This window comes from Cimex lectularius, unplaced genomic scaffold, assembly GCF_000648675.2.
Source record: "Cimex lectularius strain Harlan isolate CLEC.00 unplaced genomic scaffold, Clec_2.1 scaffold38, whole genome shotgun sequence".
Lineage (NCBI taxonomy): Eukaryota > Metazoa > Arthropoda > Insecta > Hemiptera > Cimicidae > Cimex > Cimex lectularius.
The window spans coordinates 959,399-972,473 of NW_019392638.1; the positions used below are offsets into that span (position 1 = coordinate 959,399).

Here is a 13,075-nt window from a genome sequence, read left to right on the forward strand (position 1 = left end):
AAATTGCCCAGAGCAAAGTCGCAAATCCTACACAATGCTTTACCCTAGGTAAAAGGTTTCTTTTTACCACCGAAGGCCCCCCCCCGCGTTTGCACAAAACCCACTTAATGAAACCCGCTGACAGAAAGTCTTATATGGAGAGAAAGTCGACGACGGCTCTTCTTTGTCTTACTGTCCTTCAAGAAAGGTTTTTATTACTCATACTACATGAGAAATTCCTTAATTAGCCATCAATATAATCGCTTCGTTATTACTTATTCATTGCGAAGGGTTCTCTCACTAAAGTCCTAATTTTAAACTTATCTGTCTCCCTCTCCACCTCACTTCTTCTCTCATTCTTACATCTCTCTCTCTCTCTCTCACTCCCAGCAATCACCTTTTCCAGGAGATTTATTGATCCATTAAAAAACTTCTCTCTCTCACACTCTCTCTCACTCCCTCCCTCCCCTAAAACAAAACTTATAATTTGAATAAATACTTCTTCAGCAATTTTTTTTAAATTTGTAATTTTTGTACAATGCATTTGTACAGCTTTTTCACTTGGTGGTCCGTGGGCAAGTTTTGACTATAAAAAGGGGTCCATGGGTCAAAAAAGTTTGGGAACCATTGATGTACATCTTTGACTACTTGAGACAGTGGACAAGAAAAAAATACAAAATTTTCTACCATTGTTAGTGGGGTTTGACGTGTAAAGATGTGAAGTTACACACAAAGTTGGTTGTTTCCAAACAATAACCCACTATTGGTAACCAATAATTAAGGTTTTCAGTTGAGATAAAAAAGTCAATGGCACGAGCGGGATTCGAACCCACGATCTTCGGCTTGATATGCCGCTGCTCTACCACTTGAGCTATCGTGATCTCGATCCACTCGGACACCAACTTCCCATCTCAACCACACCTTTTGAATTTTCCCTACTTTTTGCCATTTTTGGTAACAAATTTAACATCTTTACGCTTTTAATGTTTGTAGTTGATATTTCTTAACTAAATATTAAAAAATTCTTATATAATGAAGTTGACGCAGAAATGAACAAAGTTTACGAAAGTGAAATTGAAATATTTTTAAATTCAAAAAAACACTTTCTATTTTTTCTTCTACAACAGTTGATCTTAAAATAGGGCTTCTCTCTGTTTGAACGTCCCTGACCATCCTGGTCCGCTTATTCTCGCTGTATGTTTCGGTCTGTCGGGTTTTGGCATTTCGCCCTCTTAATCAGATGCCCTCTAATATAGGGTATTAATGTACCCTATGTACTTTCAATGCAAGCCAGAAATTTAAAAAATTCCTCATAGACTTTAGCGACTTCAGTCACCACAGAGGAAATACAGCTGTATACAGTTAATACATTGTAAATACGGACTTCACATGTTTTTTCTTCTAATGAACCATAGCCTTCAATTTTATAAAGACAGTTTTGAAATGTGTAGTTTTAGTAGTAAAAATTAAATCATCAGGTTTCTTGCAGTCATCGCACAAGAATTCCCTTGTCATATGGAGGCACTGGTGATGATAATGCCAAGAAAAAATGGCTGGATATTTTTTCTAAATTTTTCAACTAAGAGAAAAACTAAGAGAATACCTTTTTTAGAAAAAAGGTCGAGGTGAAAGGAAAAACAGCTTTGAGGTACACAGGCAAAAATTGAGGCTCTAACCTTTTTGGCGCTATATATTGGTCCAATACATTGTGAACGGCTTCTATTTTTAAATTTGTTCTCAAATTTAAATATATTAAGAGATTTTGAGAACAGTTGACCATGTCAATTCAACGCTGAGCAATTTTTGTTTGTTTTTAACTTTTGTTCAACGTATAGGGTAATCGAACCAACATCAAGATAAAGTTCCAAAATAGGGAAAGAAAGGGGCGTAAAACATTACTTCTCCAGCGTTGTCACGTCTCTCTGGTTCTGGTATGGAGTGACGAATTGAGAAACAACTAGCCAGATGATTTTTTTTTACTGTATTTTCCTCTGTTTTGAAATTTCTACTGATAAATCATGTACTCGTATACGTAAAATTAATCACTATACCGACAGTAAGAAGAAAAGCTTATTTCTAGTCATACCAAAGTTACAAGATATTACTATTTTCTTATGACTCTTTGTAACATGGCTAAAATTTTTCATAAAATTTAGTAAAATATATTCTACTTCTATGATTTCAAAAATCAAGTCTCTTTTCATTCTAGCCTACACATTGAGAGACGGAGAGAGATAGAGGGAGGAGAGAAAAGAAAGAAGAGAAACAGATAGATAGAAAGAGAAAGAGAAATAAATAGAGACTAATTTAACGTTTATGTTTAATTGTTTAAATAAATTTTTACATACCTCCTTTAATACCAAATTTAACAAATTGCTAAAAAACTTAAGAAAAAATCAAAACTTGGCTTTTTATTAAAAATAATTCATTTTTAGTTACTAGAAGTTTTTACTTTTTCTTAGGATTTTCTGTAATTTCTTAATTTTAACATTAAAGGACTTTTATTACGTTTCCTTCGCAATTTTCTTTTGACAATAGAATAGTACACGTTTATAGCACAATTAAGCAAATTATTTTCATTTAGGCGATTGCAATAAACAGTTGTGTTTTGGAACAAATAACGTATAGCTGTCGTCCTTGACAAACTGCTTTTTTATGCTTTAATTACACCATTCCAACGAAGACGTCAGCAAACAGAGCTACTTTATCAAAAGCTTAAGGACGAATGAAAGCCACAGAGGTTATCATAGGAAAAGGAATACATATATCCTTCCGTCCAAAATTTGATTATTTGACCAATGCGGTCAGTCCTGTTTTTATTTTTAGGAATTCTAATACACTCTACAAAGTTGTCTTAATAATTATAATTTAATTTTTTTTTTAATTTTATAAAATAATTTTTTCTTGTATATTTAAAAATCTTTATTTGTATATCTCTACAAATACTTTACTTTATTTATAAACCAGACCGCATCCCACGATCTCCAAATAATCAGTGCAGTTAATCTTTATGTCTTTTATACTTATTGAAAAATAATATTTTGCACAAATTCTGATTGATTACTAAAAATAATATTAGATAGGCTATTCTATAAACTAGCTCAACTAACAACGCATAGCATTTTTATATAACATTTCATTATCTCCAGGGAATCCTAACTTTTCAAGTTATGACCCTTGTTTATGAGGCTAAATTTGCTCTTAATTTTCCATGATGTCCATCCAGGACGTGATTTTGTTATTCAAACAAACAAAACATTGTGGTTATTTTTTTCCTTTTTAAAACACACGTCCTTTTCTCCCATGCAGATAATAATTACCCCGCATGCAAGCACGCATATGCCATTATAACGAAAGAAAAATGTTTGGAAGAGGACAAAATAATTGATTTGTCAAAAGGTCGGGCAAAATTTTGAAAAATTGATCTATTTATCGTCTCCTTAATGTGCAAAGTAAAGTGAAATGGGCAGTTACTTCTTGCGTGTAATTTTCAACCTACATTAAATTTATAAGGAATGTTCTTAAATGAATTACCATCCAAATAAGACATCAATGTTACTTTCTTACAAATATTTATTTTTAAAAAAAGTTATAAGGATTGGAAGTTGTTGCTGTTCAAAGTTCCTCAGTTTTAAATACAAGAAAATAATGAAGCACTTAGTGGTCATTAGTACTTCACGGATGTTATTTCTAATGGACACCCTTTTGGCATTAACGTGCAATTACGTCCAAAATAATGAACGGAGTCGGTTCTACGGGTATAAAATTAAAACCGCAAGTGTTTTGCTGTGAAGTGAGGGCGAACAGCCTTGAACTTGTACGACGACAATTCCTTTTGGCAACCCTCGCATCACGTAAAAACGCGCATATTCGTGTTTTACGGCGTTGGGCCTCGATCGAGTTGGCAGATAATCCAGTCGGGATTTCTGTCGATACCCGGATTGATTGCTGACGATACGAGGAGGGTGAGCCTTCTTGTTTTTTTCTCGAGCTGTGACGTAATTTACCCGTTCCAAATCGAGGTAGGCGCAGCACCCGGTCAAAGTCAAGGAGAATCCTGGCCAACAACGTCCTTCATAAAAAAAAATATCTAATTTAATCTGTGCAACCTGGCAAATGCGAGCTGGGAGTATTCCTATGTTTACGTCATATTGTTATGGAGTGAGACCTTGAGCATAACAAGAAAATTAATCTACGGATCGAAAATTATTTCAACTGAGATCTATGTATTTTGTTATAAATGAAAATGAACACTAAAAACTAATTGTATTTTTTAGGTTTCGTGATCCGCTTGACCAAATAAGTTCTTTTCAATTAATTAAAGTTTTTAGATGAGATAATAAAGTCAGTGTCATAAGCGGGATTCGAAGTTTCGATTTGGTATCCGAGTGGATCGAAGTCAAGATAGCTCAAGTGGTAGAGCAGCGGCGTATTTAGCCGAGGGTCGTGGGTTCGAATCCCGCTCGTGACACGAACTTTTTCATCTCAACCAAAAACTTTAATTAATTGATCAGAAGCTAAAGTGATGAAGTGAACATAAATCAACAAACAAGTCTGGCACATAAAAGTGAAGGAATACATATTTACAAGGAATGAGAATAAGAGAGATAAAAAATGGAGATGTCCGAGGGACAGATACATAAATAAGTACAAGAAGGAGAAAAAGAGAACATGTGAGGGAGTGATAGAGTAAGAAAAATGGTATGAGAGGTAGGGAATGAGAAAAAGAGAAAGGAATGAGAAAAAGTGTAAGTTAAAGAGAAGCCATTAGGTGAGAACCGTAAGTTAGAGTAGTGAGTTAGAGCGAAAAAAAAAGAGAGAGAGAGANGAGGGAGAGAGAGGGAGAGAGAGAGAGGGAGGGAGGGAGAGAGAGAAAGAGAGAAAGAGAGAAAGAGAAAAAGAGAGAGAGAGAGAAAAAGGGAGAGGGAGAGAGAGAGAGAGAGGTGAGTGTGTGAGAGAGAAAGAGGTAAGTGAGTGAATGAGTGAGTGAGTGAGAGTAAGAGGGAGAGTGAGAGATAGAGAGAGGGGGAGAGTGTAAGAGAGAGATTCAGTACTAAATGATACTCTCTCAAGTAAAGTTATTCAGCTTATTTCGATCTTTTATATGAAGATAATTAATTGGTGGTTTGTGTGAATAGGTTTAAATTCCAAAATTGTGCCAATTCATAATTGTTTATGTAAACTGAGTGACGGCATGACGAAATACAAGAAGACTGCACTGCATACATGGATTTCAAATTAATTTGTCCAACATAAAATATAAAGGTAAAATATTTCGTAGACAATGACAGACAACAATTTTAAGCCCCCACTTCGAAAGAAAAGACAAGGCTGTCGAGAAGAACAGCAGGTCAGATGTGTCTTTCGTAGATTGTTTCCAATATACCTCCTTTACTTCTCCAATTTATTTATATTTTCTCGTCGAAAACCTCTGAAAATAAAATTTAAAACCGGGTCAACGGCCGTCTCCCTTTAGCCCTTTAGGAAATCCATCAGGTTGAAAGATAGCCAGCTCTCTATAAAAACTACGTTTAGATAACTGTCGCGATGTTTTTTCAGTACATGATTTGGAGCAGATCCACTTTTTCTATTTAGGTGACATCAAACCGACCCTAGACTTTCAACATAGTTTCCATTTATCATACACAATTGATTCTTACGTAGTTCGAAAACAATTTGAGACAACAAGGATCTACTGTAAACAACCAATTTTATGTTTAGATTGAATAAATACGTGAATAAAAACATCATAAAAATAATTCGAATCAAGGTTTGAACATTGAGCCTTTCAAAATCATTATTTATGATTTGAAAAGTGAGAAATATGCAAAAAGCCTAGAACTTAATCATACACATTTAAAAAAACGATGAAACACTGTTCAATAGTGAATATAAAATATAAACAGCCTCAACAATAAAAACCAATTTCAGACAAATTTAAAATAGGTGTTCAGTCAAATTGTGCTTTTAGAAAATAAATTACTTTTTTTGACACCGAGTAAAAATTGAAAAAAAAAAGTCTAAATTGATACTGAATTGATCGAAAATTAGCCAGGAAAAGATGAAATGAAAATTGATACGAGTTTTCCCTTTAACAATTTTAATTCAATTGCGGCCTTGGCAAATAACTGCCGATTGCTCTCCGTTTAATGGAAGAGAACATTAAGAAAGATTATCTCCAACGAGCCATTTTCATGTGTAAGATCACAAAACGAACATTTTTATATGTCAGGCTTTAAAAATTGAAGAAACAAAAATTTAAAAATGAATTCAAGCTAATCATAGTTTAATATATTTAAAAAAAATATTTTCTTTAATAATAAAAAGTCCTTTATCAAATATGTTTATATCTAAACGGGAACTGTGCCTAGGTTCAATTCTTTGAATAATAAAACATAACATTTAAAAAATTTAACAATTAAAAACTTTTCAATTAAAGTCTGGTTAATTTATTTTTTAAATGGTTTTTGAAGTTTTAGGGTACTTTTCTTGTCTTTCTCGCGCTTTATATCTATTAATTTCTTTTACTGTTAATCCAGCCAAGTTATTATATTTTATGATATAAAGGTAATCAAATCTCCACTTTCTTTATCCTATAGCTAACCAATTTTACCTCAGGGCCTCGTTAATTGTGAATAAAATAACACAAATAATAAACACAATTACACATAAAAGAAGAGCCAAAATAAAATATGATAGTCTGATTAGAATTCACAATACTCAAGAGTACTCGACATTCCTCTGGGTAATTAGGAGCCCCTTCATTCACGCAAATAAATACATTAGTTCCAATATATAACTGGCTAATTATACCTGTAATAGTAATCAGGTAAATATTAAATAATTCTACGTAAGAAGGTAACAATGTACAGAAATTGCACAAAATTTTGATTTTTTTATAATAAAAAAAAACAATTTAAAAAAATTAGTTTACGTTAATTTAATAGCTTAATGGTAATTAGATAAATAATGAAAAGTACTTTATGGAATATTTCTGTATAAAAAAAGCGAAACTGCTGTTTGGTGAGACTGTTCGTAATGCACTAGATAAATTTGGGACCAATAAAAGTTTACGCAACAACTCTTATCTTCAAAAAAATGCAGCATTACATCTGAACTGAAAAAAATATTTTTTCACATGTATAAAAACTATATTAACAAAAAAGATTATTTAATAACCGTACCCATATTGCGCAAAAATCAGCATCACTAAAACTTACGTTGCCGTTTATATTAACAACCACAGTTCCATTTGTCCTTTTATTGATACTTTATTTCATTGATTTACAATTGTATTTACAAATTTACATCCAATAAAATAGAAATTTAGGCCCTAAAGACTAAAGCATTTTGACCCTTCGCGTAAATTTTCCCACCGGTGTAAACAGAGTTCAGGAAATGAATTATTCACGTACCATTGTTAATATTGACCTCAACCTGCGTTTTCAAGTTAGCGGCTGAATAAGCATTGAATAATGTTTGTAAATTTTTAAACATGCACATTCTTTGCTATTTCATGAGAGAATGAGACGAGCGGGAAAATTAAAATTTAATTTAAAAATTAAAATTTAACGCACTTTTTTAAACTTAAATCAGGGATCATTGTTCAAAACAACTAACATTAGAGATGAATGAAAAGATCGATGTAGACTTAAAGAGAGATGAACTAGAAATATGTTTTTATGTATTTTTAAACAGATTCTTTTTTCAGTTTTCTTTTGTAGCAAATAACTGGTCATCTGGAAAAAATATAAGTAACAATAATACTTTCAATTAATTCTATTTTACGACATTTAAGAGTCTGCTGGTACCTTCATGGTGCGAGAAAAAGAAGAGAATGGGAGCTCTTAAAGCACCATTGGTATCTCCCAAATTGTAAAACGCTCATCTTCGATCATTTATTGGAATTTTTACTTTCAATTAGAGATTTACTTCAGGGAAAAGCCTATGAATGTTTCGTACAAATGAAAGCACGGCGACGAGGTTGAAGATTCGTAAAAAGCCCGTACTGTCGAGAAAACTCCTCGACATATTTTATCCCCCTTAATTAATCTAGGTTTTTACAGTCAATTTAGTGTAATTTTAATAAGGTGATTTACAAAAAGAAAATTGAAAAATGTACTTTCTACAAAAAAAAAAAATCCGACGTTTATCAAAATCTCCAAAATCAATGAAATACAAACATGTTTTCTTCTCAATTTGAAAACACTTACAGAACCTTCTAATGGCATTTTAATTAGTGATTGCAACAATATATTATTTTTAATTTCCAAATTTATATTTTTTCTTTATATACACAAAAAGATAGAAGAGAAAATATCGAAGCTCCACTTTGAAATGACAGGCAATGTCAAAAAATAGCAGAAAAAATTTAGTGACCCGATAACAAATGTATACTTTGACATGGCTGAAATATAAGTCAAAAATAGACTTTAATGCACTAGAAACGAAATATAAGATTTGAAACTTTTGCCAAGATGCAAGGTCCCATCCGTGAAACTGACACAAGAGTCGTTTCTATCTGACATAAACCAGGGTCCATTCCTGTGATAAATTCGATTTCAAACGTCCCCCCCCCCTTTTTAAGTATAAATCCTTCTGGACCTCGGTCCTAGAATGTTGAACAGTTTAGCAAACAAATGGCCAGGCGTTAAATAAACATAAACGCTTATCATATTTAAATAGAGTCGATACCCGGTTGTGGACTTTAAAATAACTACCAGGTTTCGTCAACGAGGTTACAAAACAATGACATATAAGGTTAAATCTGAAACCGCACAAGGCGAATGACAATGCGCATATCAATTCCAATTTTACTGTGTGCGACCTTCATTGTTGCATGAAAAAGTCAAGAAACTTTGTAGTTCAGGTTATCGTTAACTCGTACTTAGACAACTTTTTTTTACTAGTTGTTATCCTTTTTTCCATCTTCTTTTTGGTTTTGTGTTTCTTTCATGTTATGTAAGCATGTTGAACTTTTTAAACAATCAGTTTTTGTTTTAACAACAATTTACCAGCAACGACCCAGATCGGCTCTGCCCCATTTTCAGCTAGATTTCATGCGGAGTCCACTATATATATTTTTTTTAAATTATGTTGTTTGTTTGTAAATTGGACCGTATTATTGTGTTAGCTTTCTTATATACTAAAGAAATGATGAGGGATGAAGCTAATTAAAAAACAACAACACTCAGATCATCCCTTGATCGGGCTTTCGAGGAGTAAGCCTACTTCATCAGGACTTGAAAACTTAACTTAATTAGTAACAAACATAATAATATATTCACAATTTTGAAACCATCGATTTCAAGTACAATGAAATCGAATATCGACTAGATCTGACCAACGCAAGTTTCTAAACCCTGATAAAGGAAGGGTACTCCAACGAAAGCACAAGTGTTTTCTTTCTAACTGGCCGCACTGATCGTTTTTTGATATAAAATTATACTGAGGGCTGATATCATATACTTTCAATATGCTTCATGTTTGTCGTTTTTGTCAACAAAAAAAAACGTAAAACTTTGTCGTCTTTTTTGTAAGAAGCGTCTAATGTAAAAATAATTAGCGTGATAATAAATTCTGCGACGAAACAAAGCGAGTACAATATAAAACGTAATACTGAAAAATGCGTGATTTATTAGTGGGTCCTGGTGTTTGGGGCGACCTGGGTTATTCTTCCCACCTTCGGAAAAGGGCATCAATTCAAAATAGAGGATCATTGGGAAGACGAGGATCGTTGCCCTACCTCAATGTTAAAAACATTACTCATCTCCAATTCCATTGCTTCTAGCTAGAAGGTCGTCGCAAAAACCTCTTCATTATCTGGCCGTTTTACACGCCACTTTTCATTTTCTTCCAACGCGTTTTCCGTCGGATCATAAGTCGTCAAAAAGGTTTTGATATTCAGCCAGAAAAACCTGATATTCTCGAGTTGATTTCTTAGTTTTTTCTCCTAGTATTGAAATATTCCTAATTTTATAAATAACCTATTGCAAAATTGGAAGTACTACTTATTACGCAATACTTAATAAATTGATATCTTCTTTTGAGAAAAAGTATTGTTGTTTTGATGTTTTATTGCGCATCGAAAAATGGCGCAGTTGAAGTGAACAACAGAGGTTGTTTGCAAATCTGGGTCTGACTTTCGCCATACGCAAATTTAATTAATATGGCTTTAATAGAACTATTCAAAAAATCACAAGATGTGTTACGAGGAATGACATTAAAAGCTAAAATAACAATAAAGATGCATTTTACAATTTAGTTTAAACAAAACATTTTTCGAGGGAATAAGTTAGTCCGAATGAGGAATGGAATAAAAGCAAATCATTTTCTTCTCCTTCCTCTCATACTTCCCAATTTCGGCCGTTATAACCGTTAATCACTTAATTTTAATTAGAAAAGTTAGCGTTCCGTTTGGGTGACTTCAGTGTGAGAGTTAGTTGAACGTATCTCAATAAACTTGTAAAACCACATTAAGAACCTTACTGAAAATCAGTTTTAAAAAAATGTAACGCACCCGAATTTAAACTTTTTTACTCATTAGAAGCTGTACAAATCGGGCGAATATGAAAACAATCATTTATCGCCCGGTGAGAATATTTATGAAGAGCTTAGATGTAGTTGTATTAGTGAAAATTAGCATGGTTTCTATTTTATCTTCTATGGATGTCAAGACATTGATAATACCCGACTATTTGTATCCTATAAAATATGATATCTTGTCGTTCGTCGGTTTTAGTTGGAAACGCACAACACAACCCTGTAAATCATTCAGAAAGGGAAAATCTCCGTTTATTAGAATTTCTTACGACATATGACAAAGAAGGTAAACACAGATATATCCTCGAGATTCTTGGCAAGTGGCAGTCGTGGACGTGCGTAAAACTATTTCGGGTTATTGCCACAAGGTACGACACCCGTGTGTGGCGATGTCAACAAAACTGGATCGGGATTTGAATTTGTAAAGCCCAATAAAACAAAGCTTTTAACAACTCCGTCGGGAACGTGTCAATAAATTTCGTCCTTTCAAAAAATAGAATAAGGTTTTATATTAACAAAAATAACCTTTGTTCCAAATGTAAATAAAGAAGAACAGTTGTATTACAGTATCTACAAGCCTTCTAAGCGTATATACAAAAATCTAACATTAAATGATAACTTAGGAGTAAAATTATATTTGGTAATTTGAGAAAAGTGCCTTTAATATTTCGGTATTATTAATAATAGCATACAATATTTCTAGCTTAATATCTTGAGGGCAAAAACAATTTACCGATTACCCAACATTGACAGAGGTCACATTAACAATTATCTCTGTAGTTCATTATCTCATGGTATTGTTGTTTTGCCAGTTCACGGACATTTCCGAACAGAACAAACGAAAGCCGAAAAATCTTTTAAATAAACGTATTAAAATATTTTCCTATGATAAAATTTCAACAGTTGCAACATTTGAGACAAATCCGTAATTTTTTAGTTTTTAAATCTGATAAAATAATAAAATCTAACGATCACGTACACCTTAAAGTAGATGACACGAGATTTTGCATAATGTTTCCGCTATTTCAAGGTCGCTGTTATATTTAACTTCACTAATTTCGTGGTCCGCTTGACCAATTGATATATTACAATTAATCAAGGTTTTTAATTGAGATAAAAAAGTCAGTGTCACAAGTGGGATTAGTGAATTTAATGAATTTAAATGAAGTACACTTCATTAAAGCTCTCCGTGGCCATTTCATTTGTCGCCGAGAACCCAATCCGATTACACATTTGAAAAATGGCAGAAAGGAGGGAAAATTCAAAAGGTTCGGTTGAGATGGGAAGTTGGTGTCCGAGTGGATCGAGGTCACGATAGCTCAAGTGGTACAGCAGCGGCGTATCTAGCAGAAGATCGTGGGTTCGAATCCCGCTCGTGCCATTGACTTTTTTCTCTCAACTAAAAAACCTTAATTAATTGATATATATAAAGTTGATGTATTTCCAGCTGTCATTCCTACTTGAATGTAAATAAAACAGTTAAATATTTCTATATTGGAACACCAAATATACATGCATAGAAATGATGAATGATGGAGTGAGTGCGGTGTTTAATCCTTTTTTAAAAAAGATAGTTCCTACTCACAGTAAGTTGTTTTCCAAGGATCCGGATTTCCAGCCCTTAGCTCATCATCAGGTTGAAGGATTTTTAAAACCACGTCTCGACATGAATTGCAAAAGTGCAAGACTTATATTTCTCTCTCTATAGGTAAATAGTACGGTTTTTTATTTTTTTTCCCAAATTGGACAATATATCCAGCAAAAATTACTTTGTTAACTTTACCGTAACCTATTAATAAGGACGCTATTCTAAGACAAATAACGTAAATCTCTATTTTAGATAGCGTTACGTTAAATCTGGGCATTCGCACTTCAATCAATTTAGTGTTACCGTTCCCATATACAGAATTATATCTATCCAGTTCGTAAAGCAATCATAGAATTATAATTGTATACTTTTTAGGGTGGGGTGAATATTTTTGGAACGAAAATTCACATATTTGTCAACAATTAATTATTGGAACGTTATTATTTAATCAAAATCCCCATGTAATTAATTGATGACAGCTATCACAAGGCAAGATACGGCAATATGTAATTAAATAGCCCTCCTCCAATGCCTAATTTAATTTTAATATTTCTGATTTTAATTCTTTATAATAATCCGTAATTTCAGACTAATGATATGAAAGAGATAAAGATTTAAAAACAAGCTTGTGTCACAGTAAATAATGTAATGGTTTGAGTGATTACATTTTAAAAAAAGATGATTAAAGCACTGATTTGAGGTTTGTTGTCAACGATTTGGATTTGAAGTTGATTATTCAACTTTTAAAATTGATAACAGTTGTAAAATGAAAATTGAATGTAAATTGGTGCTGGACATTATAACAGAATTAGAAAAATAAACATACCATAAAACTATATTACGCATCATTTTTATTTTTAATATTTGTTGGCGCTGCTATTCATTATTGTCGGATTCTGTAGATCTTTTGTCTTTTATCTTTCATGATCTTTTCTTTTGAACAAATCTTACCGTTTAGACACTTAG

At 32.8% G+C, this 13,075-nt stretch overlaps 1 protein-coding gene across 3 annotated transcripts in view; it reads right to left on the reverse strand.

Annotated features, from left to right (window-relative positions):
- Positions 1–13,075, reverse strand: part of LOC106670919 (segmentation protein cap'n'collar) — a 173,380-nt gene that overhangs the window by 144,209 nt on the left and 16,096 nt on the right. The gene's annotated exons all lie outside the window — the stretch shown is intronic.